This window comes from Molothrus aeneus, unplaced genomic scaffold (genome assembly GCF_037042795.1).
Source record: "Molothrus aeneus isolate 106 unplaced genomic scaffold, BPBGC_Maene_1.0 scaffold_36, whole genome shotgun sequence".
NCBI classification, from domain to species: Eukaryota; Metazoa; Chordata; class Aves; order Passeriformes; family Icteridae; genus Molothrus; species Molothrus aeneus.
This window is the reverse complement of record NW_027099027.1, coordinates 2,548,947-2,575,421: the sequence shown is the minus strand read 5'-3', so window position 1 is coordinate 2,575,421 and position 26,475 is coordinate 2,548,947. Positions and strand designations below refer to the sequence as shown.

The 26,475-nt window shown below is 50.0% G+C and overlaps 2 pseudogenes; both read left to right on the top strand.

The window, feature by feature from the left end:
* LOC136570728 (uncharacterized) overlaps positions 1 to 26,475 on the top strand; it is a 2,607,743-nt pseudogene that overhangs the window by 54,088 nt on the left and 2,527,180 nt on the right.
* LOC136570740 (class I histocompatibility antigen, F10 alpha chain-like) lies at positions 11,104 to 13,812 on the top strand (annotated as a pseudogene).

Below are 26,475 nucleotides of genomic sequence, written 5' to 3'. Positions count from 1 at the left end.
CCAGCCATCCCATCCCCGGCTGCCCTGCCCGTGCCAGCTGCGCTGGGCACCGCCGCTGCTGCCGGGGTCTCCCACCTGCCTTTGCTCTGCCGGGAGCTGCCGGATCAGCCGCCATAAGCCATGTGGGGGCTGCCCACGCTCCGGCTCGGCCTCCACGGGAAGATCCCCCTCTGGCGATTCCGGCAGCAGACCCTGCCCACACTCCGACCGAGCCTCGGCGGGATATCCTCCCCTGACCCCTCCTGCTCTGAGTTACGTCCCCTTGGTAACCACAGCTCCTGCTGTTCAGGGCAAACCCCTCTCTCTACAGGAAGCACCTTATCAAAACACTAGGAGCTCAGTTAAAAGGCAGCCCTCTCCAAATTCTTTCTCAAAACACGGGAGAAAGGCTATAGAAGGTAAAAAAGTGAAAGAGTTAGATGAAGGGATTGCTCTATTGCCGTTAAGAGAGGTTCCCATGGCAGGGATGCGCTGTCCCGCCCCGCGGGAGCCACCGGCGCCCCTGCCGGCCGTGCCCGGAACTGCACCCAAGGGGAAAGCGCCGCAGCCGAAAGGCCGGGACCGGCTCCGGGCTCTGTTTGTTGGCACTGCCGGAGCTGTTTATACACACTACTATTATTATATTATACACACTAGTAAAGAACCGTTATTCCTAATCCCATATCTTTGCCTGAGAGCCCCTTGATTTCACTATCCTAAAAATTAAGAGGGAGGGGGTTTGCATTCTCCATTCCAAGAGAGGCTTTTTCTGCCTTCCCAAGCAGACACCTGTCTTGTAAAGCAAGACAAGCACCCACAGGCACTGAGGGGGGCTGCAGGAGGGGCAGAAGAAGGCCCTGCAGCACTTGGGCACAAAGGCCCAGCAGGTGAATGCAAGAAGGGAGCAGCAAAAGGCCAAGCTGAAGGCAAAGGCCAGGGCAGAGCTCCTACAGCCCCTGAGGGATCAGCCCCAGGGCCCAAGGGGGCCCCAGGACCCAGGGCACGGGCTCGGCCACAAGCACCCGGCAGAGGCATTGCCCTCCTCGGCAGGGCACAGCCCACCCAAACAGCCCCTGGCAAGGAATCAGGGCTCCAGCTGCAGGGCACAAGGACACTGCAAGCAGAGACAGCAGCACCCTCAGGACCAGCAAGTCCACCCCGTGATGGACATGGATTGGCAGGGCTGTCACAGCTCCCATCACACCAGGGACCCTCCACACTGGAGCCCTTGAGAACATTCAGGTGGGTCTGCATTGAGAGGAGGCATTTCCTGAGGGACACAGGGGCCTCTCAATCTGCTCTGAATCTTAGACCTAAAGGGGAAAATAGTAAAGGAATATTTTAATTTTTAAGGGAATGAGTGGGAAAGATGAGCAGGTATGATTTGTTCAACCACTATTAGAAGCTGTGGGGGATAGGTTTGAAATAAATGAATTTCTTTTTCTTCCTCCTGTGATTGTAATTAACTAGGAAGGAGTTTGAGAGCTGGATTTTAATACTGTAAAAAGGGATACAGAGGCTAGTTCTGTTGTACCTCTGTGTCAAAAGTCTGACAAGGCCTATGCTGAAGTGAACCCAGAAGTGTGGGCAGCCCCAGGGAAATACAGAAAATTAGATATGGAGCCTCTACAAATTAAAGCAACCAGAACAAGCAATACCCTGTTCCAAGAGAGGGAAGGAAGGGCTCACAGCCTGGTATTGAGTCCCTGTTAAAGGCAGGGCTTTTGGAGCCAAGGATGTCTCCCTACAACATTCCTATCTTGCCAGTCAACAAACCGGATGGATGGACACAAGGAGGAAACACAGAATTTTCAAGTGTTAAAATTAAGATTAACTGAGGCGAATGGCCTGGGCCTTCCAGACAGGGAAAAAGAATTTGAATTATAGGTGGACGTTAAACAGGGTCTTGCCAAAGGAATTCTTGTGCTAAAATGTTTAACCCAGTGGCCAGAGAGCAGCCTCATTGTCTGCAGAATTGTGCAGCCACAGCTTCCGTGGGAGCAGAGGCCTGAAAACTGATGACAACAGGAGGATCTCCTAGAGTTCAAGTCTGGCATCAAGTTAAAGCTCTGACAACCAAAAGAGCCTCTAAATGGATGAGCAGGACTCGGTTATTACAGTATGAAACTTGTTCAATGGCACAGGAGGATTCAGAACTGAGGACAGGGCAAGGGTTTAACCCAGCTCCTGTTTGAACAGCCTGGAGAGGGGCTGGCAAGGAACCCAGGACTGCACTCAAGGGACAGAGCTCCCGAGCCAGGCTGGGAGAGATTGATGGGACATTCCCTGGCCTGAGGGAGACAATGTGTTTGTGGATGGCTCTGCAAGGGCAGCAGAAGGGAAAAGAGCTACAAGACAGGCTGTTATTAAGGAGGGGGAATCAGACAAAGCGCAGGTCACCGGCCCATGCTCAGCTCAACCCGCGGAGCTGTGGGTGCTTGTAAGAGCCTGGCACTGAAATGCCCTGAGCAGGAAGGCTTCAAAATCTTCTGCTGACACCATGGCACCTAACAGGGGGCAAAAGCAATTCTGACTGCTTCAGCAATCACTGGATCACTTATTAACCTATTTCTAAAACAAATAATTCAAAGATAATGGATTGTGGAAGCAATAGATTCAGATGGGGAACTCATTTTACAGGAAAGACCCTTCAGGGGGTTATGGCAGCTTTAGGAATACAATGGGACCTCCATAACCCCTGGCAAGCCCAGAGCTCGGGTTGGGTAGAAAGAATGAATGGGGAAATAAAGAAACACCTTTGGAAGCCGGAGATAGAAACCAAGATGCCATGGGTACAGCTTTTGCCATTGGCTTTGGCAAGAAAAAGAGCCAGACCCAAGGCAGATATTCAATTATCTCCCTTGGAATTCATGTCTGGAATTCCTTACCTGGGCAATTCTCCACCTAGTGCAGGGTGGAAATAAGGGATGTAAATGTAAGGCAGGCTGTAGCCAGAATCCTGTCTCCTGTGGAATCTCTCCCCCAGGAAGCTGGGCTGGCACAGAGCCTGCCCTGGGACTTTGCTGTTGCCAACACCCAGCCAGGACATCGGCTCCTGCCTAAGGAGTGCAAAGCAGCACCACTGGTGGCCAAGGGGCCCACGCCAAGTGTCCCTGAGGCCAGAAACAGCCGCCAGCACAGCTGAGCACGGGGGGACCCCTCAGCCTGGCCTCAGGGGCTCTGAAGCCCCGGAGATTTGCACTTCCCGCCTGCAGCAGGACCATGGGAGCCGCCCCCGAGCCTGCCCTGAAGGCAACGCAGCAGCAGCCAGGGCTCCACAGCGGGCCAAGCCCCTGGGCCTGCCCACAGATCCTCTGCTCAAACCCTCGGGAATCCTGGCCACCCTCCTCTGGCACCTCCAGCCACTGCGGCCAAGCCTCGCTGCCACTGCTGCAGCTCCAGCGCTGGCTGGGCCTGCACTGCCACAGCTGCTGGGGAGCACCGCGGCACAATTCCACTCTGGGGCTCACTCACACCCACACTCTGGGCTGCCTGCGACTGCATTGCTGCAAAATGCACCCATTCTGCTTCTTTTAAATCTTATTTCTCTGCTCAGAAAGGTTTCTCTACTCAAAGGTTTGCCTTTGGGAAAGAAATTTTAAAGGTTTTATTTAAGGGGTTCCCAGTCTGTTCGGATGTTAAACTCATCTCTACCACTCAATGGAGATGAGTTTAACATCCGAACAGACTGGGAATAGCCCAAAAGACACCCACAGAGATAACGACCAGCAACAAAACATCAACGCCCCGCAGCAAACAGCAACCAACAGCTGCCCCAGACACTGCCCCCGCACAGCTGGAGACACCTGGTCTGGAAAAGGCTGAGAAGGAAATCCAGGAGTGTGGACGGAATTCACATCAGAGGGGAAGAAATCCGAGTCTAATAGGAAACCAAATACTAAAAACTTACACGACTTGGAAGCAATGAACATTAAAGCAGTGGATTTAGATTGGTTCAGACTACGTAAAGTTTAGGAAAAATCGAGTAAAACTGACATGTCATGGAATGATTTTTTCTGCTCAGCCGGGCTATGTGTGGATGAAAGTATTTCTGTTGCACATCCTGGCCAGAACCAAGCAATGCCTTGACTCTCTCACACTAAAGAGATTCTTGGAGAGTTTTTGTTTTCCCTACAGTTTCAGTGATAAGATTACAACATGAGAAACATTTTTTATAATAATCCTACTTTATATTGTCAGGTAGGTTTGGGACAGAAGGGTGAGAATCAATTTTTGGTCAGGGTTTTTCCATGTTCGCCTTTATGTTGCATTTTGTAAAATTGAAGAGCTTTAACCATGATACTTTTAACTCTTAAATAGTTAATACTTTTTTTAAAAAAAAGCAGATTCCGGGGGGCCACATGTGACTCACCAGATGGCAGCCCTGGAAGAGAAGCTTTGGTTCTAGTCAGCCAGGAGAGGAGCTTTAGAAATGCAAATGAACCCTGCTGGGCAAAGCCTGGCCAATGTACCTGGGTCTCTTGCCTGGGGCAGGAATTGGGCTGATTCCCCCTGCCCCTCACCCCGAGCTCTGCCTGCTTGCACTGATGGAATTTGCACAGCTCAAGGCAGAGCCCGGGGTGAGGATATCTGACCCTGCAACAGAAACGGGTGAAGCTGCAAAGGGGAACAGCAAATGGAGAATGTTGGGAAAACTTCACTATAAATAAATGGGGGGAATCATCCCTCTGCCCACTCCAACATGTGCTGTCACTGTCTGTGTTATATAGGGTGGATTAGAGCACTGAGATGTTCTTGCTACCACAAGTTCCAGGAAATCAGTTGGGAATCCAAGTATTTGATGATTTAATTAGAGAAAAATGGTCAATTGATGCAGCCCTGGCTGGAGAGAGCGGCCAAAAATGGGCAGAAGATGAACGGCCAGCAGAACAAATCCTACAACACCATGGACCAGCCCCTGGGAACCCAAACCAATTCATATCAGGAGCCACAGAACCCATTTCTCATTTCAATGGCACCATTAGATTACAAGCTGTCCTCGGAATAACCAACCAGACAGCTCCAGCTCCTGACCTTCCTGCTGAGCAATCCACTGAAATGAGGAACACAACATTTCACCATGGGATGGGATCAGATCATCTGTTAGCAGAGAAAAGAGGAGTTTGTGGAAAATCAAATGACTCAAACTGGTCTTGGCAAATAGATGACAAAGCAAAAGTGGTGAAACAGATAACAAAGGAAACAAAAAAGCAGCTCATGTACCAGTCCAAACGTGGAAAGGATGGGAATGGGACATGGTTTTGTGGTTCCCTGGCAGACCATGGGTTAAACGAATGCTGCTTCTGCTCTGATGTGCTACAGCAACTCTCACCTTTTTACCATGCTCCACACCTTGAGAGTGCAGCTCATTCAGCAGCTGAGCGAGGGGCCAGGGGCTTGTAGATAAGGAAGTAACGGGCGAAACCACCAGCTTCAATAAATGTTATTAATTAACATGGACTGCTGCTCACAGAAAGTCCCGCTAAATTCCTGAACGTCGAGAACAAAAAAGACTTAACAGAGCCGTGAATATCGGCTGTTCTACAAAAGTAGGGGTGCACATTAACGAGGACGTGCAGTTGGCAGATCGGGAGGTCTGAACCTTCCAAGTACCTCAGGCAGTGGGCAAAGGGAGAGGGAGATGAGCCGGGAAAATGAGGATAAAAAGGAGGCTGCGAACTACAACAATGGCAGAGAGCGCACGGCAAATGCGCCACGGCCTCTCCCTCTGCTCAGCAATAAAGTCACTTGTACAGGACTCCTCTGTCTCCTCGGGGCACAGAAACCTCCGGCCACGTGAATTTCCCCGCACAGCCGCGGGCACGGGGCAGCCGCCTCTGTCCCAGCCACAGGAACCGGGCCGAGCCAGCGCTGCTCCGGCAGCGGCTCCTGCCGAGGCAGCGGCCGCAAGGAGACCGCGGGCAGCCGCTCCCGCAGCGCCCTCACGGCAGCGGCACCACGGGCCGGACACGGCACAAGGAACCCGCCTGAGCCCCCTGCCGCCCCCGAGGCCCGCAGCGAGCCCCGAGCCCCCGCACAACCCAGCGCGGCTCCCACCTGCGCTGCGGCCGCCTCCCAGCTCCGCCGCCGCCTCACCGGTGGGTCCCGGTCGCTCCCAGTATGGTCCAAATCACTCCCGGTAGGATCCCAGTTGCCCCCGACACGGTCCCAGCGGCTCCCAGTCATGCCCTGTATGGTTCCTTTCACTCTCAGTCCCTCTCAGTAAGAGCCCAGTGTGGCCCCAGTCACTTCCAGTATGAGCCCGGTCACACCTTACCCGATGCCATTTGCCCCCGCTGTGGTCCCAGTTGCTCCCAGTATAAGTCCAATCACCTCCAGTTTGATCCCAGTTACTCCCAGACACTCCCAGTACTATGCCAGTCACTCCAAGTGTCACCCCATCAGTCCCAGTATGATCCCAGTATGACCCCAGCATGGGGCAGCTGCTCCCAGTATGATCCCAGTTGCTCCCTGCATTATTCCAGTTTCTCTTCTTCACCCCTACTACAGATCTGATCACTCCCAGTATGATTCCAGTCAGTCCCAGGATGATCCAAACCATTCCCAGTCCCTCCCAGTCCAATCTCAATTGTCCCCTGCATGTTCCCAGTAGCCCTCAGTGTGGTCCCAGTATATCCCAGTATGATCTCTGCTGCCTCAGTTCTGCTCCCAGTGGGTTCTTTTCCCAGTCTGTCCCAGTCCATTCCAGTCTGTCCCAGTCTCTCTCCAGCAGCTGCTGCCCACCCCCCCCCCCAACCCCATTCCCGGGCACTGGGACCCCCCCCTGCACCCCCTTATCCTGCACCAACACCCCCCTGCACCCCCTTTCCCGGGTATCCTCCTCTCCCAGCCCCTGGATCCCCCATTTCCGTGAGCCCAGGGACCCCCGGGCCCCCATTCCCGGCCAGCCCGGGGCACCTCAGCCCCAGCCTCCCTTTGCTGGGAAACCCGGCCTGGGCACGGGGTTCTGCGGCCACTCTGGGATTTATGATCCCCCAAAGGAAAGGGAGAGAACAGCAGAGAGAGAGAGAGAGAGAAGGAGATTGGGAATCAGGGATCGGGTCCCAGCGCCCAGCCCTGCTCCGCCGGGGGTGGGACCCGCACCCGCAGGAAAAATTGGCTCCGCTGCTCCCGCTGCTTGCCCGGCTTTGGGCCGAGCCCAGCGGGGTCCGGGCAGAGTTCAGAGCGCAGGGCCAGGAGTGGGACCCCCTGAAACCGGGACCCCCCTGAACCGCAATTCCTGGGCACCGGGAACTCCCTAAACCTCCATTCCCGGGTACCGGGACTCCCCTGAACCCCCATTTTCGGTCCTGTGACCCCCTCAGCACCCTTTTTCAGCACCGGGACTGCCCTGAACCCCCATTCCTGAGCACGCGGACCCCCTTGAGCGCCCATTTCTGGGCACAGGGACCCCCCTGTACCCCCTTGCCCCGCATTGGCACCGCCCTGTACCCCGTCATGTGGCCCCAGGACCCCCCTGAATCCCCATTTCTGGTCACCGACGCCCCCGGAACCGCGATTCCCGGCCACCGGGACCCCCTTGAATCCCAAATTCCTGGAAGGAAACTCCCCCCGAACCTGCATTCCCCGGCACGAGAACCCCCTGAACCCCAATTTTTGGGCACTGGGACCCCCCTGCCCCCCCTAATCCGGGCCTAGGATCCCTCCGCACCCCCGTCAGTGCTCTGGGACGCCCTGCACGCCCATTCCCGGCCACCTCGTCCTTCCCAGACCCCAGACCCGCCCTTTTCCTCGGCTTTTGGACCCCCAGATCTCCCAAATTTCGGTGTCCCCCCAGTTCTTCATTCCCGGCGCTTCCTGGAAGGGGTTCCAGGGGATCCCGGAGGGTCCCCTGGGGTTCCAGGGGGTCAAGAGACCCCCCTTGAACGTTCATTTCGGGACACTGGGACCCCCCCTGTACCCCCTTCCTCAGCCCCGATAACCCCTGCACCCCCTTATCTGCAGCCTGGAACCCCCTGAGCCCCCATTCCCGGGCAGGGAAACCGCCCTGAACCCCAATTTCTGGGCACCGGGATCCACTACATCCCCTTATCCGGCACTGGGACCCCCTGAACCTCAATTTTCAGGCACCAGGACCCCTTGAACCCCAGAACTCGGGAATGGAACCCCCCGGAACCCCATTCCTGGGCACCGGGACCCCAGTGCATCCCGTTATCTGGCCCTGGGACCCCCTGCACCCCTTTTCCCAGCACCAGATCCCAGCCAGGCCATTATCTGGCACCGGCACCCCTGAACCCCCCATTCCTGGGCACCGGGACCCCACTGCATCCCCTTATACAGCACCAGGACCCCCTGAACCCCCATTCCACTGCACCAGGACCGCCGTGCACCCCCATATCTGAGACTGGAACCCTCCCAAACCCTCCGTTCTCAGGCACAGGGACCCCCCCCCCTGCACCCCCTTATCCAGCACGGGGACCCTCCTGCACCCCCTCATGCAGCACCAATGCCCCCCCGCACCCCCTTTCCCGGCCCTCCCCCTCTCAGACACCCCAGCCCCCGCTTTTCCTTGACCCCAGCACCCCCTGGACCCCCACTCCTGCCTTCCACAGCCCCCACCCACCACCTTCCTCAACACCGGGGCTCGTGCACCCCCTTTCCTAGGCACAGGGACCCCCTGGACACCCCATTGCCCTCACCCCCCTTTCCTTTATTCGGGACCCCCTGAACTTCCTCTCCCGGGCATGGGAACCCCCCTGTACCCCCTCATCCGGGACTGGGACCCCCTCCTGGACCCCCTTCACGTGTTCTGGGACCCCCTGCACCCCTTCCCGCCCCTCCCGCCCTTCCCAGACCCGCCCTTTTCCTTGACCTTTGCACCCCCAGATCTCCCAAATTTCCCTGTGCCCCCAGTTCTCCACTCCCGGCGCTTTCTTAAGCGGGTCCCAGGGGGTCCCAGGTGGTTCTCAGAGGGCTCCAGGGCGGTCGCAGCGGGGATCCAGAGGGATCCTGAGGGATTCTCTGGAATTCCCCCGCCCCCTCCCCACCTCCCCCCCCCCCCCGCCCTCCTCGGTCCCTTTCGCTTCCGCGTCCCAATCTGCGAGACCGGGATCTGCCCGGCGACCGGTGACGTCACTGATAGATCGGGCTGCCATTGGCGAGCAGGAAACAGCGGGGCCAATGGCGGCGCCAGAAGCGCTCTGGAGGAGGAACCATGGCTGGGGCGGGGCCAGGGCTGTGGGTGGGGCCGCAGCGGAGCAGCGCCGTGGCTCCAGCGCTGGGTCTGGGGCTGCTCTTGGGGCTCCTGGGGGACTCGGGGGGCGCGACCAAAGGTGAGTGGGAACCCCGAAACTGGGAACCCCCTAAACTTCCATTTCCTGAGCCCGGGAACCTCCCCATAGCCCCATTTTGGGTCCTGTGAACCCCCTCCATCCCCTTCCCCAGCACCGGCACCCACCTGTACCCCCTCATCTGGTACTGGGAATCCCCCCTGTACCCCCACTCCTGGGCAGGGAAACCCTCCTGAACCGCCATTCTCGGGCATGCGAATCCACTGAGCCCCCATTCCTGAGCACGGGGACCCCTTGAGCGCCCATTTCCGGGCACCGGGGCCCACTTGAACCCCGAATTCCGGGAAAAGAATCCCCTGAACCCCCATTCCTGGGCAGGGAAAGCTCCTGAACCCCCATTCCTGGGCACGGGGACCCCCATGAACGTTCATTTCCTGGCAGCGGGACCCTCCTGCACCCCTTTATCTTGCCCCAGGACCCACCCGATCTCCCATTCCTGGGGATCAGGATCCCTTTGAATCCCGAATCGCGGCACGGGAACCCCCCTGAACCCCCATTCCTGGGCACTGGAACGCCCCTGAATCTCCATTTCCGGGCACCGGGACCCCCCTGCACCCCCGTCAGTGCTCTGGGACCCCCTGCTTCCCCTTTTCGGGCATCCCCCTTTTCCCACACCCCAGACCCTTTGAACCTTTTCCATGATCTTTGGACCTCCCAGATCTCCCCACTTTCCGTGTCCTCCCTTTTTTCCACTCCCGCCACTTCCCGAAAGGGGGTTCCAGAAGGTCCCGGGGGTCTCGGGGGGTCGCCGCGGGGATCCAGAGGGATCCAGATGAACTCCCTGGCATTCCTTCTTTCCCTGTCCCCTTCCCCCGCTTTCCCTCGGTCTCTTTCTCTTTCCCGTCTCCCAAGCTGCGTCCCCGGGATCCGCCCACCTCTCCCAGCCCCAGACCTCCCTTTCCGTGACCCAGGGACCCCCTGGAGCCCCATTCCTGCCTTTCCCAGCTCCCAGACCGCACTTCCCTCAGCACCGGGGACCCCTGGACCCCCTTTGGTGGGCACAGGGACCCCCTGGATCCCCCATCCCGCCTCTCCCAGTCCCTTCCCTGAACCCTGGACCCTTCCTGGCTCTCCCAGTCCCCCTTCCTGCCTCTTGGATGCCGCAGACCCCCCAACCTCTGCACCCCCACAGTTCTTCACCCCCTGCTCGCCCTGCGGGGGAGTCTCAGGGTGTCCATGAGAGTCCCAGGGGGGATCCTGGGCCCTGGGACCCCCCTGAATTTTCACTTCTGGGCACTGGGACCCCCCTGCACCCCCTTATCCAGCACCAATCCCCCCCTACACCTCCTTTCCCATCCATCCCACCTTCCCCAGTCCCCAGACCCCCCTTTCCCTTGATCCTGATACCCCCTGGACCCCCATTCCTGCCTTTCTCAGCCCCTGGCTCCCCCTTTCCTCTGCTTCAAGGACCCCCAGCCTTCTATTCCCAGGTCTCCCCACCCTGTGACCCCTTTCCCTGGCACTGGGGACCCCTGGAGCCCCTTTCCTGGGCACAGGGATCCCCTGGAACCCCCATCCCACTTTCCCAGTCCCTGCACCCCTCACCCCTTCCATGACCCTGGAACCCCCTGAGCCCCCTTCCTGGACACCAGCACCCCCTGCATGCCCTTTCCTGTCCATCCCACCTCTCCCACCCTGCACACCCTTTCCTTGGCTCCAGGATCCCCGAACCCCTTCCCAGCTCTCCCAGTTCCCCTTTCATTGATCCATGATCCCCTCAGCCCCCCCAAATCTCTGTGTCCCCCCAGTTCTCCACTCCCTGCATTACCTGAAAGTGGCAGTGTCAGAGCCCAGCCCAGGGATCCCCCAGTTCATGGCCATTGGGTTCATGGTTGGGATCCCCTTCGTGCGCTACGACAGCGAGCGGGGCAGGACGGAGCCGCTGACGCAGTGGATAAAGGATGGAGTCGAGCCGGGATATTGGGATAGGGAGACCCAGAAGTTTGTGGGACACCAGCACGCGTTTGTCGAGGACCTGGAGACACTGCGGGAGCGGTACAACCAGAGTGGGGGTGAGTGGGGGGATCTGTGGGGCTGGGATGGGAACTGTAAGGCTGGGGTGAGGATCCATGGGACTGGGACGGGATCTATAGGTGACGGATGTGGATTCACAGGGCTCCAAGGGGGTGAAATGGGAATTCATTAGGCCGGTATGGGATATCTTGTGATCTATGGGTTGAGATGAGATCTGTGGGGTTGGGTTGGGATCCATGGGGTTGGGATGTGGATCCATGGGGCTGGGATGGGATCTGTGGGGTTGGCTTGTGGATCCATGGGGTTGGGATGTGGATCCACGGGGCTCCAAGGGGCTGGGATGAGGCTCTGTGGGTCTCCCTCAGACTCTGGTGCTCCATGGGGCTGGAATGGGGCTCTGTGGGGCTGGAACACAATTCCATGGGTCTCTGTGGGTACAATCCCCCCAGGTCTCCACACAAGGTTGCGAGTTTCTGGCTGTGAACTCCTGTCCGATGGGAGTGTCCGTGGATCCCACCTGGATGGCTACGACGGGCGGGATTTCATCTCCTTTGACCCGGAATCCGGGAGATTTGTGGCAGCCGACAGCGCTGCTGAGATCACCAGGAGGCGCTGGGAACAGGAAGAGGTGGCTGAGTATCGGACAAATTACCTGAAGCACGAATGCCCCGAATGGCTCCGGAAATACATCGGATATGGGCAGGAGGAGCTGGAGCGCAAAGGTGGGAGCAGAATTCCTATGGGAGTTTGGGATCTGGGAATGGAGGGCTTGGGAACACAGTAATTCCTGTGGGAATTCCATGGGTAGATCTCACCCCTATGTCATTCCTATGAAATTCCATGGTCAGATTTCACTCCAGTCCCATTCCAGTGGGAATTCCATGGGTAGATCTCACTCTCATCCCATTCCCATGGAATTTCATGGGCAGATCTCTCCCCCATCCTATTCCCATGGAATTCCATGGGCAGATCTCATCTCCATCCTATTCCAGCGGGAATTCCATGGTCAGAGCTCACTCCAGTGCCATTCCAGTGGAAATTCCATGGGTAGAGCACACCCCAATCCCATTCCCACAGAACCCAATGCATTAATTCCACCATTATCCCATTCCAGAGCCCCCTGATGTCCATGTGTCCGGAAGAGAGGAACACGGGATGCTGATCCTGTCCTGCGGCGCGGACGGATTCTACCCCAACACCATCGCAGTCAGCTGAATGAAGGGGGGTGAAACCTTGGATCAGGAGACGGAGTGGGGCGGGATCGTTCCCAACAGCGACGGCACCTTCCACACCTGGGCCAGGATCGAGGCGCTGCCGGAGGAGCGGGAGCAGTACCGGTGCAGGGTGGAGCATCCCGGAATGCCAGGGCCCGGGATCTTCGCTTGGGGTGAGGCTGGGAATGTGGGGATTGGGAATTTGGAATTCCTAAATGGGGATTCCTCTCCCCCTCCTCACTATCCCATGTTTCCCAGAGCCGACGTCTGGCGGGAATCTCACTGTGGTGGTCGCTGTGTCTGTCATCGCTGCCATCCTCATCCTCATCCTCACTGGATTCATTGTCTGGAAGCTCCAATCTGGTAACACACGGGATGGGGGTCAGGAAGGGGCATGGATCCACCCAGCACCGTTCTGGGAATCCTGTGCCACTGACGCTGATCCCGCTTTGTTTCCACAGGGAGGAGGGACAGGAATGGATACAACCCAGCAGCCGGTGAGTTCCAATGGTGTATCCAGCTCTGGATCCCTTCTGTGCGGATCCCAGGATGGATCCTGGGGTTAATCCTGGTGTGTGATCCACGCTGGAATCTCATGGATCTTCTCTTTCTGCAGGAAAGGACATGGGAACCAATGGCTTGAGCACAGGTATGGAGCAGGATCAGGGTGGGATTCCAGAAGGGGATTAGGGCAGGATGGACGGACTGAGATCAAGGAGGGGTTTCAGATCAGAGCAGGGTCCAGAGTGGGATCAGGGGGAATTGTAGAGTGGGATTGGGGCTGGATTCTGGAGTGGGATCAGGAGGGATGGATGGAGCAGGATTGGTGTGGGAGGGATGGAGTGGGATCAGGGCTGGATTCCAGACAAGAATCAGGTGGGATGGAATGGAGCAGGATCAGGTTGGGGTTCCAGAGAAGGGTTGGGGCAGGATGGATGGGGCAGAATGGGGTGGGATGGATGGAGCAAGGTTGCAGCAGGATTGGGGTGGGATCACGTGGGATTCTGGAGCAGCTCCTGCTCTCCATGGGCTCCAGCCAGGTCCATCCTGTGGAATGGGGACAGGGACAGGGTGACACCATGACCCTCTCTTATCCTGGCAGGAATCACTGCCTGAGCAATCCACAGAGCTGGATTCGGCCCCTTCCCTCTTCCTGGGAAAGCTGAGAGCTGCCAGCAGAGCTCATCCCACTGCTCTCACCCACCCCATGGCTCTTGCTAACGGATCCATTTCCGGTTTTCCAATGTTTTAAAGGCAAGAACCACAAATATGCCCAATCCTTCACTTCTGATGTGAAATTATCCTGCTTTGGGCAATAAATCTGGGTTCCCTCCTCCAGTGTCTGGCAGTTCACCTCTGGGAACCAGGAATGGGAATGGGGTCACTGGGACAGAGATGGAGACACTGGGAGCAGGGATGGGGACACCAGGAGTAGGATGGAAAGACCAGGAGCAGGATGGGGACATGAGGAGCTGGATGGGGACACCAGGAGCAGATTGGGAACATGAGGAGCTGGATGGGGACACCAGGAGCAGATAGGGGTTTGTCAGCCACACCCAGCTCCATCCCCCAGGATTCATTTCCTGCCCTATGTCCCATGTCCAAGGTGTCCCCAGGAGGGTTTGGCCACGTTGGGTTCCCGGAGGGGCAGCGCGATGGGGGTCAGGTCAGGCCAGGCCTTGTTGTCTCCAGTGGTCCTTGAGTGTCCCAAAATCAGGGCTCGGGATCTCGGAGATGCTCCCTGGCCATGACCACGGCCATGACACGAGCATGAGATGGCCGTGAGAATGACCATGAGTGACACAGCCCTGAGATGACCATGACATGGGATGACCATGACTGTGACCATGACCATGACACAACCACAACCCTGGCCATGAGATGATTTGGACCAAAAGGTGACCATGGGTTGGCCATGGCACAACCACGGCCTTGAGGTGACCGTGACGTGATCGTGGCCATGAGGTGACAATGAAGTGACAATGACATGATCATGAGATGACCATTACAGTGAGATGACCCTGAGCATGAGATGATGGTGATCAGGAAATGACCATGACCATGAGATGCTCATGACACAACCATGGCTGTGAGACAATTGTGAGACAATTGTGACCATGAGTTGACTGTGAGATGACCATAACTGTGGGAAATAAGAAAAGCCTTACAGAATAAAGACCTTTTCCAACTTTGTTCAATCCTGTTCACTTCTGTTCGCCTAAAGGCATTCTGGGAAGATTCAGCTGTGGTTTGATGGCCAGAGAGTGGGTTGGTGGTCACCTCGTGTGTGAGGCAGGGATTGGCTGGGGAGATGCGTAGACACCACATGATCAGAGAGCTGATTGGGTAAAGGGACACGTCAATAGCAGCACCTCAGTGGCAGATGTGGGAATCCGCAAAATTAGAGGTCTTGGGAAAGCTGCAAGATGCAGGCCTCAGAGACAGCAGAACTGTGAGTAGAGCTAAGCAGCAGCTGTGAGATAGGTCAGCAGAAAAAGTATTTAAACTGTAGAAAAGCAAGGGCAAATAGAACAATGGTCTGTGTATTAACGCTTGTCTAGAATAACTCTAAGCTCCAGAAAGTTTATCTAGCAAGATATTAGGAAGGTTAAATCTTAATAGTGGAGCTCTGTGCTTTGTGTTTTAAGGCTTACAAGCAGGTATTGTATTCGAAATAAGCATTGTTTTAACCAAAAGTACGTGTGCTTGTGGTGATTGGAGAGAACTACTGTCAATATGATTTTGCTTTGTGTGATTGGTCAAGAAACTTATAAAGTAAGTTGTAACATTAAGTTCTTGGTCTGTTGCCTGGGATGTGAGCTGCTGGCATCTTCCCATTGTCATAATCATGTAATGTGACTGATGCTGAAAAATAAAACAGCTCAAGGCACGTTCCACAGCAGTCCCGTCCCTTTTGTGGTCTGTAAATAACCCCCAGCCGGCGTTAAATGGTGCTTCCTCTGTGAGGAGTTACGTTAGACTAGAAGAATAAAAAAGAAGATCATGGACAGTTTGGGCGCCAGAGGTCCAGGTTGTTAAAAAGGAGGAATAGACCATGCCCTTCGCCGTCTGCATCTGATGTCCTTGTGAGTAGCATTATTAGGGGCGCCTGGGCTACAATATGGGAAATCATTTATCTAAAACAGAATGGGATGTGTTTTACCAGCTTGAAAAAGTTTTACAGGATAAAGGATGTTCAGATATCTCAAAACATGAACTGAAAGACTTATTAATCTGGGTAAAAGCGAATACTTTAAATATAGACTTGCAGTCTGCTTTTACCTTTGATTTTTGGGACCAGATAAACTGGAAAATTTATAATCTATTCTCTCTCAAAAAGGAAGAGACTGTAGGCAGCCTAATGCCTGTCTCCTGAGCTTTATTGGAGAGTTTTAAACAAAATGATTGTAACAGAGACCTTTTTGAACAACAAAACCGAACATCTTGTTCTGAGACTTTAAATCCAAGTGATGCTGGGCCATCGTCCTCTTTTGGAGAAATTTTGAGTTCTGTTTGAAATTCCTTCCCTTCTGGCACCTCCGAGATTTCTCCAAGCAGTGTAGACAGCACTCTGATTCCTGGAAGTCAGATCAGCTTTCAGCTTCGGTCGTGCCCTCTGTTTCTTCCGGGATTCTCTGCGTCCCTGCTGCTGAGAACAGCCGTCCTCCCATTCCTCCACGAAAGCAGCCACCCCCGCAATGCCCAGAAAAGTGTTCAGGATTTTCATGGCATTCCAGGAATGTGGGAGTTTGTGAGTTATGTTCAGGGCAGGGTGGAGGTCGCACAGACCCGAGAGACGAGAATTTGAAGAGGCTTTGTGATACAAGAGCTACTTGTTCTGAAATTGTGCAAGCAGGGAGGGCCGAGGGGAGCTTTGGGTCTGCTCTGCCTGGCCGGGGGCTGTGGGGGTCACTCCTGCCACTGCTTCCCCTTCTCGGGAAAATACCCCCTCGGATTTGGTTCAGGCGGGCAGATTGCTTTGCAATTCTGAAAATTCTTTTTGTGTAAATTCCTCCAACAAGTCTCTCCCAGGGTTTTCTATGGTACGCCAGCCCTCAGATAGAGGCGGTGGGGGAGCTGTGGATTTGGCTCTGCCTGCAGAGGACAGGGCAGGGGGAGGACAGAGGCAGCGGGCAGCAGCCAGGAGCCGAGCGGAACCAGGATGGCTCTGCCCAGACAGATGCCTGGGATGGAGGCAGGAGGGCTCAGAGGAGTTTCTGGAAACACAAACAGAAGCCTTGAAGCCCGTCTCATTTGCTGCTGGGGGGGAAAACAGCACGTCGAGGTCGCGGCTTGGAGCTGGCAATTTTCCAGCTGGTTCCCGCAGGCAGAGCTGCAGTGCAGAACCTGTAACAGTGCATTGGAAATTATCACAGATACAAATTCGCGCGCATTCCGAGAGCAGGAGTCAAATTCTGGCTTTTTTCCACAGTCCAGGGTACGCGACTCCTCCCCTGCCCTTCCTGGCAGGGCTCCGGAGGCGGCGTGGTCCTTAAGCGATGCTGCGGCCAAGAATTCAGAGTTCTCTTCCCCGCCCATGCTGGCAGAGCTCCCGGGAAAGTTTGTTGCTGTGGCAACGTCCCTGCCAAGAACTTGGAGCTTGGCAGAGCTCCCGGAACAGCTGCTGTCAGTGACAATTTTACCTTTTCTGTACCAAAGACTACAATGATGAGAGGAAAAATTAAAAAGCAATCTAAATCAGAGGTTGAACCTCCCTTGAGATTACCTAATTGGTCTAATATTAATCAAAATTTAGAAAAAGATTTGGATTCAAAGATACAACTCCTTGCATTACCTGTAAGATATGGTCGTAATGATGCAAATCCATGATATGAAAGTCTTTCTCACCATGATATAAAAGAACTGCGTCAGGCTTTGAAAGAAAGTGGGTTCTCCTTATTTTAATAATGTGTTGAAAAGTATTTATAATTGTTATGACTTAGTCCCTGCTGACTGTCGAAATGTGGCTTCCCTGATTTTAACCAATTCACAATATCTTTTATGGGAATTACAATGGAAAAAACTCCTTAATAAATTGATTGAAAGATATGCAAATACTGCTTATGAGGATCTAGATGTTACCCAATTAGCAGGTGATCCACCTTACCATAGACTGGAAAATCAAGCAGCAGAATTGCCTCGGCCTGTATTAACAGATATTAAAGATGCTGCTAGAAAAGCTTTGTTTTCAGTTGAGCCAGCTGGTACACATGTGAATGCTTTTACTACTTTTAGGCAAGGTGAAACAGAATCCTATGGTTCTTTTTTAGATAGATTAACCCAAGCAGTCAAAAAACAACGTCCAGATGAACAAGCTCGCTACTATATTGTTCAAAACCTTGCTTTTGTAAATGCTAATGAGGAATGTAGAAAAATTATTTTAACTTTTCCTGATCAGCCTCCAACTGTTACACAGATGCTAACAGCTTGCAGTAGGCTCACTGCTCCACAACATCTTGCTAATATACAGGTCAATGCTTTAGGAAAAACATTGGAAGACCATCTGACACAATGAATGGATACATTTGAAAAGCTCCTAGAAAAACAAGAAAAAGTTTGGGAAAACTCTGTTAGCACTGTGCAGTTGGACTCTGATGAAAAGACTTGGTGCTTTGCTTGTGGTAAACCAGGTCACATTAAAAAGGATTGTCGTGTGAAAACAATCCAACCAAAACAACTTTCTATTTGCCCTCGATGTCGAAAAGGGAAGCATCTTGCTAAGTACTGTCACTCTCGTTTGGCATCGATGGCAGACCCTTGTCGTTAAATTTAAAAAACAGCGCGAACCACCGCGCTCAGACACAAGCAGTGGTAGCCCCTGGCAACCAGGTACCAGTCAGGTGGGGTTGGTACCTCAGTCATTTATCCCTCAGTCAACCAATCCTCAAATGGTTCCAGCTCAATACCCTCAAGGGCAAGGTTCGAACTGGCCTCCTCAAAACTGATTCATCTATTAAATAATTTGTGTTGTGTGAACATTCCTACTGGAATTGTCAATCTTTTTCAACAAAGACAAGATTTTTTGATTCTAGGCAAAGCCAACAACAAAATTCTTGGACTCTCAATCCTTCCTTCTGTTGTTTCAGTAAATTGTAATGAAGAGCTAGTGATTTTAGCTCTTGCACTTGATGTTCCTATGATAATTCCACCAAAAACACCTATTGCTATTGCATTTCTGTTACCCATGAGTACACCCAAGCAAAACAACTTTCCAAAGAATTCAGTTGTGTCTGTGTCATCTGGTACCTCAGGTCCAGAGGTCTTTTGGGTGCAATGTTTGGACTGTGACCGACCACAACTGACTTGTAGCCTGACTCACTGTGGTAAAACAATTTATGTTACAGGCATGCCAGATCCTGGTGCAGATGTCACTGTAATTTCCCATATGTTCTGGCCCAATGACTGGGATTTGGTGGCTCCTTCAGGTTCCCTCACAGGGACTGGAGGTGCTACTGTGTCTTTGCAAAGTGCATCCATGATTAACATTACAGGTCCCGAAGGAAAGACAGCAACAGTGCATCCTTTTGTTGTTCAGGAGCCTCTCACCGGCTGGGGGAGAGACGTCCTGTCCCAATGGGGAGCAAAACTGGAGGTGGGACTGTGACAGAAACCACGTCAAAACCGGCCACTTTAAAGCTGACCTGGAAAACTGATCATCCTATATGGATTGATCAATGGCCTTTAACAGAGAAAAAACTAAATATCCTTAAAAAATTGGTAAAGGAACAATTACAGCAAGGTCACATCACCCCCACAAATAGTCCTTGGAACTCACCAGTATTCGTCATCCACAAGAAGACATCGGACTCCTGGAGGTTGCTTCCTGACCTGAGGAAGATCAATGAAGTGATTGAAGACATGGGACCTCTTCAACCTGGACTCCCTTCTTTATCAATGATCCCAAAACACTGGCCTCTCGTTGTCACTGATTTAAAGGACTGTTTTTTCCACATTCCACTTCATCCTGATGATGCTCCAAGATTTGCCTTTTCCGTTCCTGTCATCAATCGAAGAGAACCCGTGCAGAGATATCACTGGAAATCCCTGCCCCAAGAAATGAAGAATTCGCCTGTAATTTGTCAGCATTTTGTTGCCCAAGCTTTGTCTCCAGTTTGACAGAAGTTTCCAAGATCCATGATTCTGAACTATATGGATGATTTGCTCATCGCAGCTCCAGCGCAGGCAGAGATGGAGCAAACCTGTGCTGGTGTTGTCGCTGAAATCCAAAATGCTGGACTTGAAATTTCTGCAACAAAAATCCAAGAAGTTCCACCCTGGAAGTATCTGGGATGGAAGATGACTGAGAAAACAATAACGCCGCAGAAGATACAGCTCCGGACCAGTGTCAACAATCTGCAAGACTTACAACAACTTTTGGGAGAAATCAATTGGGTCAGACCTGTTTTGGGAATCACCAACGACGAACTGGGTCCACTTTTCAATTTACTGAGAGGAAGCTGCGACATCACTTCTCCAAGAACCTTAACACCTGAAGCTTGTGCAGCCCTTGACAAGGTCATGGAAGCTCTCCAAAGACGACAAGCTCATCGCTGTATTCCGGAAAAGCCTTTCTTTTTTGCAATTTTAGGAGAAAAAAATGCAACTTTGTGGTCTCATTTTCCAGTGGGACCCTTCTGAGACAGATCCTTTGTTGATAATAGAATGGATTTTTCTTCCCTACATGTTTCCAAAGACTATTTTCACAGTTTTAGAGATGATAGCCGAAATTGTAATTAAGGCCAGAACCAGATTGCTAACTTTAGCAGGTCAAGAATTTGCAGTTATCTATTTACCATTGAAAAAAGATTATTTCAATTGGGCAATGCAAAATTCTGATGATTTGCAGTATGCATTGTTGGACTTCCCAGGTGTTTGTTCTGTTCATTACCCAGCTCACAAATTATTGCAAGCCAAATTGAGTTTTAGGGAGAAACCTAAGTTAAGTGAAGAACCCTTAAATGCAACAATTCTCTTCACTGATGGCTCTGGCAAAAGTCACAAATCAGTCGTAACTTGGTTGAACCAAAAAACTAAAGCTTGGGAGTCAGACATTCAAATAGTAGAATGGTCTGCTCAGGTTGTTGAGCTTGCTGCTGTGGTTCGGGCTTTTCAGCTCTTTCCACAACCTCTTAATTTAATCACAGATTCTGCTTATGTTGCTATTGTAGTTAAAAGATTAGAAGGGTCAATTTTAAAGGATGTTAGTCATGACACTTTATACCGTTGGCTCTCATGCCTTTATACAACTTTGCAATATAGAACTAATCCACATTTTGTTTCTCACATCAGGGCTCATTCTTCGCTTCCTGGATTTTTAGTGGAAGGAAACGCGAGAGCGGACAAACTGACAATGGTCATTTCAAACACTTTGCCAAACGTTTTTGAACAAGCAAAACTGACCCATGCCATTTTTCACCAAAACCTGCAAGCACCTCTGCGAATGTTTCAAATTTCCAAAAGTCAAGCTAAGGCTGTCATGAGTACTTGCCCTGACTGTCAGCTTGTGCAGCCTGCTGTTTCTACAGGAGCAGTCAACCCACGAGGTTTGCAAAGCCTGCAGTTATGGCAAACGGATATCATTAAATACCCTTCCTTTGGTAAATTTAAAAATATTCATGTTTCAGTGGACACGTTCTCTGGTGCAGTTTTTGCTTCTCTTCACACAGATGAAACAAACAATCATGCCTGTCACCATTTTTTACAAGCTTTTGCTTCATTGGGTGTGCCCCAAGAAGTAAAAGTGATAATAGTCCTGCATATATATCTCAAAAATTAACCAAATTTTTAAAAACATGAAGTGTTCGTCGCATCCTTAGTATTCCTCACTCTCCCACAAGTCAAAAAATTATTAAAAAGACACATCAAATATTAAAACACATTCTTGATCAACAGAAGAGAGAAGTAGAAGTCACACCACAAATAAGGTTGAACAAAGCTTTGTATGTTTTTAATTTTTTAAACAACTCTGTTGCAAAACCCAGTCCACCAATTTTTAAGCATTTTTCAAATAACACACAAGCAAAACTGAAAGAAAATCCCCCTGTTTTAATTAGAAACCCTGAGACTGGACAAATTGAAAGTCCTTTCCAATTAATCACTTAAAAAGTATGCTTCTGTCTCTACAAGTGCAAAAATTAAGTGAATCCCAGCCAAAAACGCCAAACTGTACCGCACCCCAGAACGTGTCAACGAGTCCAAAACCATAAAAGCAAATACACAGACAGAAGCTAAACAAAAAAATCACGAGTCACACCTGACATTCCTTATTCATCAGTAAAACCTACAAACTCTAATTTTATGTTATTTATAAGTGTGTCAATTGTTAGTTTCATAGAACTGGTTTTTGGCAAAAGCCTAGTTTTTGTTTTGTTAAGTTATAAATCCCCTCTATTAGACTTTCAAAGATAAAATTTTATTTTAAATTCAAAAGCAAAGTTTTTAAATTAATATATATGAGAAGATTTTTTGCCAAAAATTAGCTCATGAAAAAGATAAGGCAAAATCAAATTATATGCTGGTGTTAATTAGTTTTAATTGCTTCTTATAGTGCAAATGTGCCTGTGAAACAACCAAAACCAAATGTTTATGTGACCTTAGCCAAGGCAGCTGACTCAAATACCAAATGTTTGTCTAATTCAAAACCAAAAAAGGCTTTCTCAACCTGTCTAGTCAGCGTGCCAGTAAAAAATTTGCCTTTGATCAAAAAGCAATCTAATAGTAAGCCTAGTAAAATTAACAATGAGAGCAATCCCGTATTAAATTAAAACATTTAAGCCAAAAAGCTTCCCAAAGCAATATCTAAACCCCCCAAATTAAAAATCCTTAATTCTTTAACAATAGATTTTTGCCTTATGTTTACAGCTAATGATTAGCAAAAAAGTAATCCTCTGAAGTACAATGTTATTCCCCATCATTTTGCATGCAGAAATTTAAGTGTTTGGTGTAATTATTCAAACAGTTGAAATGTACTTTCCAAAACTAACTAATATCCACAACAATTGCCAAAAGAATATTAGTTCATTGGTAAAGATAGAGCTTAGCAAAGCATTCCATCACGCCTTAAAAGTAACCCATGTAGCATTGGAATACTCACTGTAATAACACCTACTGCTAAAGCAGTCATTAAAAAGAAACATAAAACAACAAAATCTGTTCATCATTATGATGAAAACTGAAAGAGTAATTTCATGCCTTAAATTGCTACCAAAAAATTTCAGCAAGTTTGTTTTTACCCCAAGTGGCTTCAGCAATGACATTGAAACAATTAAATCAAGTTAGATGTTAGCTAAGTAAACAAACTAATGCCACATCCACAGCAATCAGTGATATGTTAACAAATGTTAAGAGTGTTAAACATGCTACCCCTCAGAATAGAACAGCAATGGATTTTCTTTTACTAGCACATAAACATAATTGTGAAAATTTTGAAAGATTGTTGTATAAACCTATCTGATCATTCTGAATCCATCTGCAAAAGCTTACAAAAGCTGAAAATTTTGACAACTCAAATTTAAAAAAATAGTGACTCCTAATTAAATAATTTGTTCCAAAAACAGAGCTTTACACCTTAGCTAAAGAAACTTTGTAAGATAAGTGTATATATGTTAAGTGTTTTCGTAGTTACATTAGTAGTAATACCTTACATACTTCAGTGTGTACAACAAATAATAAACAAAACGATCAAAAAAGTTTTTATCATACAAAAAAGAGAAGTAAAAAATAAATTCACAAAAAATTCTCAAAATACCACAAAAATAGTAGACGAAAGTATAAACATAGAAGAAAGTTTTAAATTAAAGCCTTAAAATTGACAAAATTTTTTAAAAAATAACTTCAAATTGTTATCAAACATAACTTATGCCCTTTAAACTAACTAAACTTCCACAGCATTAAAATTGCTGTGTTGTAATACAGCAATGCTTAATGCAAGCAAAAAACAACTTTAAATAAGAAATAAGCAAATATAGTAGAGTAAAAATACGAAACACAAAGTAGTTAATAAACAACCCAATTACAACAGTTTCTTTTTAAGTAAATTGAGAGGGGGTATTGTGGGAATCCATAAAATCAGAGGATTTTGGGAAAGCTGCAAAAGGCAGGCCTCAGGGACTGCAGAACTGTGATAAGAGCTAAGCAGTAGCCATGAGATTGGTCAGCAGAAAAATTATGTAAGAAGTAGAAAAGTAAGGACAAATAGAACAATGGTCTGTGTATTAACACTTGTCTAGAATAACTCCCTAACCTGCAGGAAAGTATATCTAGAGAGACATTAGGAAAGTTCTAAGCTTAATAATGGAGCTCTGTGCTTTGTGTTTTAAGGCTTACAATCAAGGATTGGGCTTGAAATAAGCAAGCATTGCTTTAAGCAAAAGTATGTGTGCTTATGGATTCCACAGCTGCCAGGGTGGGGTGGGGTTGGAAGGCAATTGGTAGAAATGGGATCCCAATTTGGAGCGGTGGGATGGGGATTGTGTGGGGCTGGCAGGGTGGGATGTATTTGATAGCAAATAAAACTTTCAGAGTTACTGATTTCTGTCCTGTTTATTTTCTGTCAGTTCTGTTTGCAGAGTGCCACCTTCTCAGCTGATTCAATTCCTATAAAAATCCCATTTTTTAAATCATCTAACCCAAACAACCCAAAACTAATATCCAAATAAAACCACCTACCCGCAATTAAATTTTTTTAAAATAATTTTAATTGGTTTAGAGTACTTAAGGATGTTATTAAAGTTTAATTGTTTGGTTAAAATGTATGAGAAATTATCGTGGTCTTTGGTTTTGTGTTTAGTATATTTGTAATATGAATTGTTTTACTAAGGTGTGTTAGATTGTATGTTAGTTTTTTTAGGACCACAGAGACTGGGATCAAATATGGACTGGGATCTTATGGACTGGTGTGAGAGATGGTCTGGAGCTCCCCTCATTTGCCTCATGACCATCCCAAGGACAGATATCAGGACCCTGAGGACCCTGATTGGAATTCTGGCCTGCCTGAGGTGGATGCACACCAAAATCCTGAGGCCCCTGAGCAGAGTTCTGGCCTGCCAAGTGATTGTTTGCAGATGTATTTGCTGCTATGGTACCTTGCTTCTGGCAGGGCCTGCCAAGGGGCGACGTGCTCCATATGCTTGCACCTGCTTCGTGACAATAGCCCAGGAATCTTCCCACCTCTTGGCCAGATGAACTTGCTGGGGCAACTTTGGTGGTCCCCCCCGCCATGGAAAGTCCTTCATCTGCTTCACTACCACTATGACAAACAGAGACTGAAGCCCCCTCCCAAGGACTGAGACTGAGACCCCGTAATTCTGATACAGGGGGTGCTGGCCTGACTGGAGTGAGCCAAGTATTGCCTCAGGTGTGTTCGCTGGACCAAGAAAAGCAATGGGTCCCGCTCACTGCTGAGAACATGGACAATCTGCACCTGTTCCCCCCTTGATGGCTTCAATACCCTTATTCTTCATTGTATCTGTTCCCCCTCAGCAATTTCAACAGACTTATTCTCTGCTACCTGCTCCCCCCTCATGCAAAGGGCTATGACAGGCCTCTGAGTTAACCAGGGCTTTTCAGATCTTCCCAATATGACTGGGCGAACTCCAGCGACTGGACCACGAGGCCTTCATCTCTACGTTTGGTAGCTACACCCACTCTGTCTCCCCCTCTCTCTTTCTCTATTCTTTTCCTTTTTCCTAATTCCTTTAAGACATTTGCTGTGGTCATTCAAAAATAGGTGCATTTGTTTGATTGATACTGCAATCCCCTTCTGTGTTGCTTTTGCACTCTGAGATCAGCTAACGAACCATCACAACCTCCATCTGTATGAGTGGATCGTGACAGTATCTCACCTTTAGCTGCTTCTTTCAACTCTCTTTCCACCAGCTCATTCCCTTCTTCCAATTCAGAGCTCACTTTCTAGTGGGCCTTGATATGCATGATGGCTGCCTTCTCAGGCAGCTGAACTGCTTCCAACAGTCTTATTGTCTCTTTGCATGTTTAATACTTTCCCCTTATGAATTCAACAGTCCTCTTTCTTTCCAAGTCACTCAGTGGGCATGCACAACCCCAAATGCATACCTCAAGTCGGTATAAATGTTGATTTCTCTTCATTTTGCCCGTTCTAAAGCACTTATTTCAGCCTTTTGTGCAGAGATGTTTGTTGATAGTGGTCCAGACTCTATTACCTCTCTGCAAGTGGTGACAGCATGCCAAGCATGTCTTTTTCCACTGATGACATTAACTGCTCCCATCGGTGAGCCAGGTCTCGGCATTATCGAGGGGGTGTCCTTCAAATCCAACGGCTGCAGTAGGTGGCCTCAATAGTTTCCAGGCAATCATGGATCTCTGGATCTCTTGTGCTGGACAATGCTCTTTTCCTGACCCAGAGATAGGGCAACTGAGAGGCATTTTAAAAACTTTTATTCCATTTTCAGTCTCATGAGAAGGCTGAGACAATACAGATGTTATAATTCACGCCATCACAATCAGAAGCCAACTGTTTCCTAATTACAATACACTTTAGGCGTCTCTTGGCCCATCAGCTTTTTGCCACGCCATGCTGTAGATGCCTTACAGCCAATCATCTGAAACTACCCTCGTGGGTCCCACTACACTGCATCTTTCATAGTTCCATTTCTCCAAAGTATCTAGTCTTACTTGCAAGGCCATTTTTTAAAACTTTTATCCATTTCTCTCTCATCAATATCTGTCCTATTCCATGGCAATTTTAAGTCAGCATTTCTTGTCTCAAAGTTTGGACATGGATGCATACAGTGTGGGCCTTCTGTCAGGCCTTGAGAACTCTCTACACATCCATTGCCCACACATGGTCAGAGAGAAATCTGGGGAGAAATCCTGGAATTTTGGGAAAAATCCTGAAATTCTGGGAAAAAAACCCCAAATCTGGGATCATACTGGGAGTGATGGGGATTGTACTGAATTTGTAGTGATCATCATCCCGGGATCATACTGCCATGCCATGGCAGATGGTGATCACACTGATG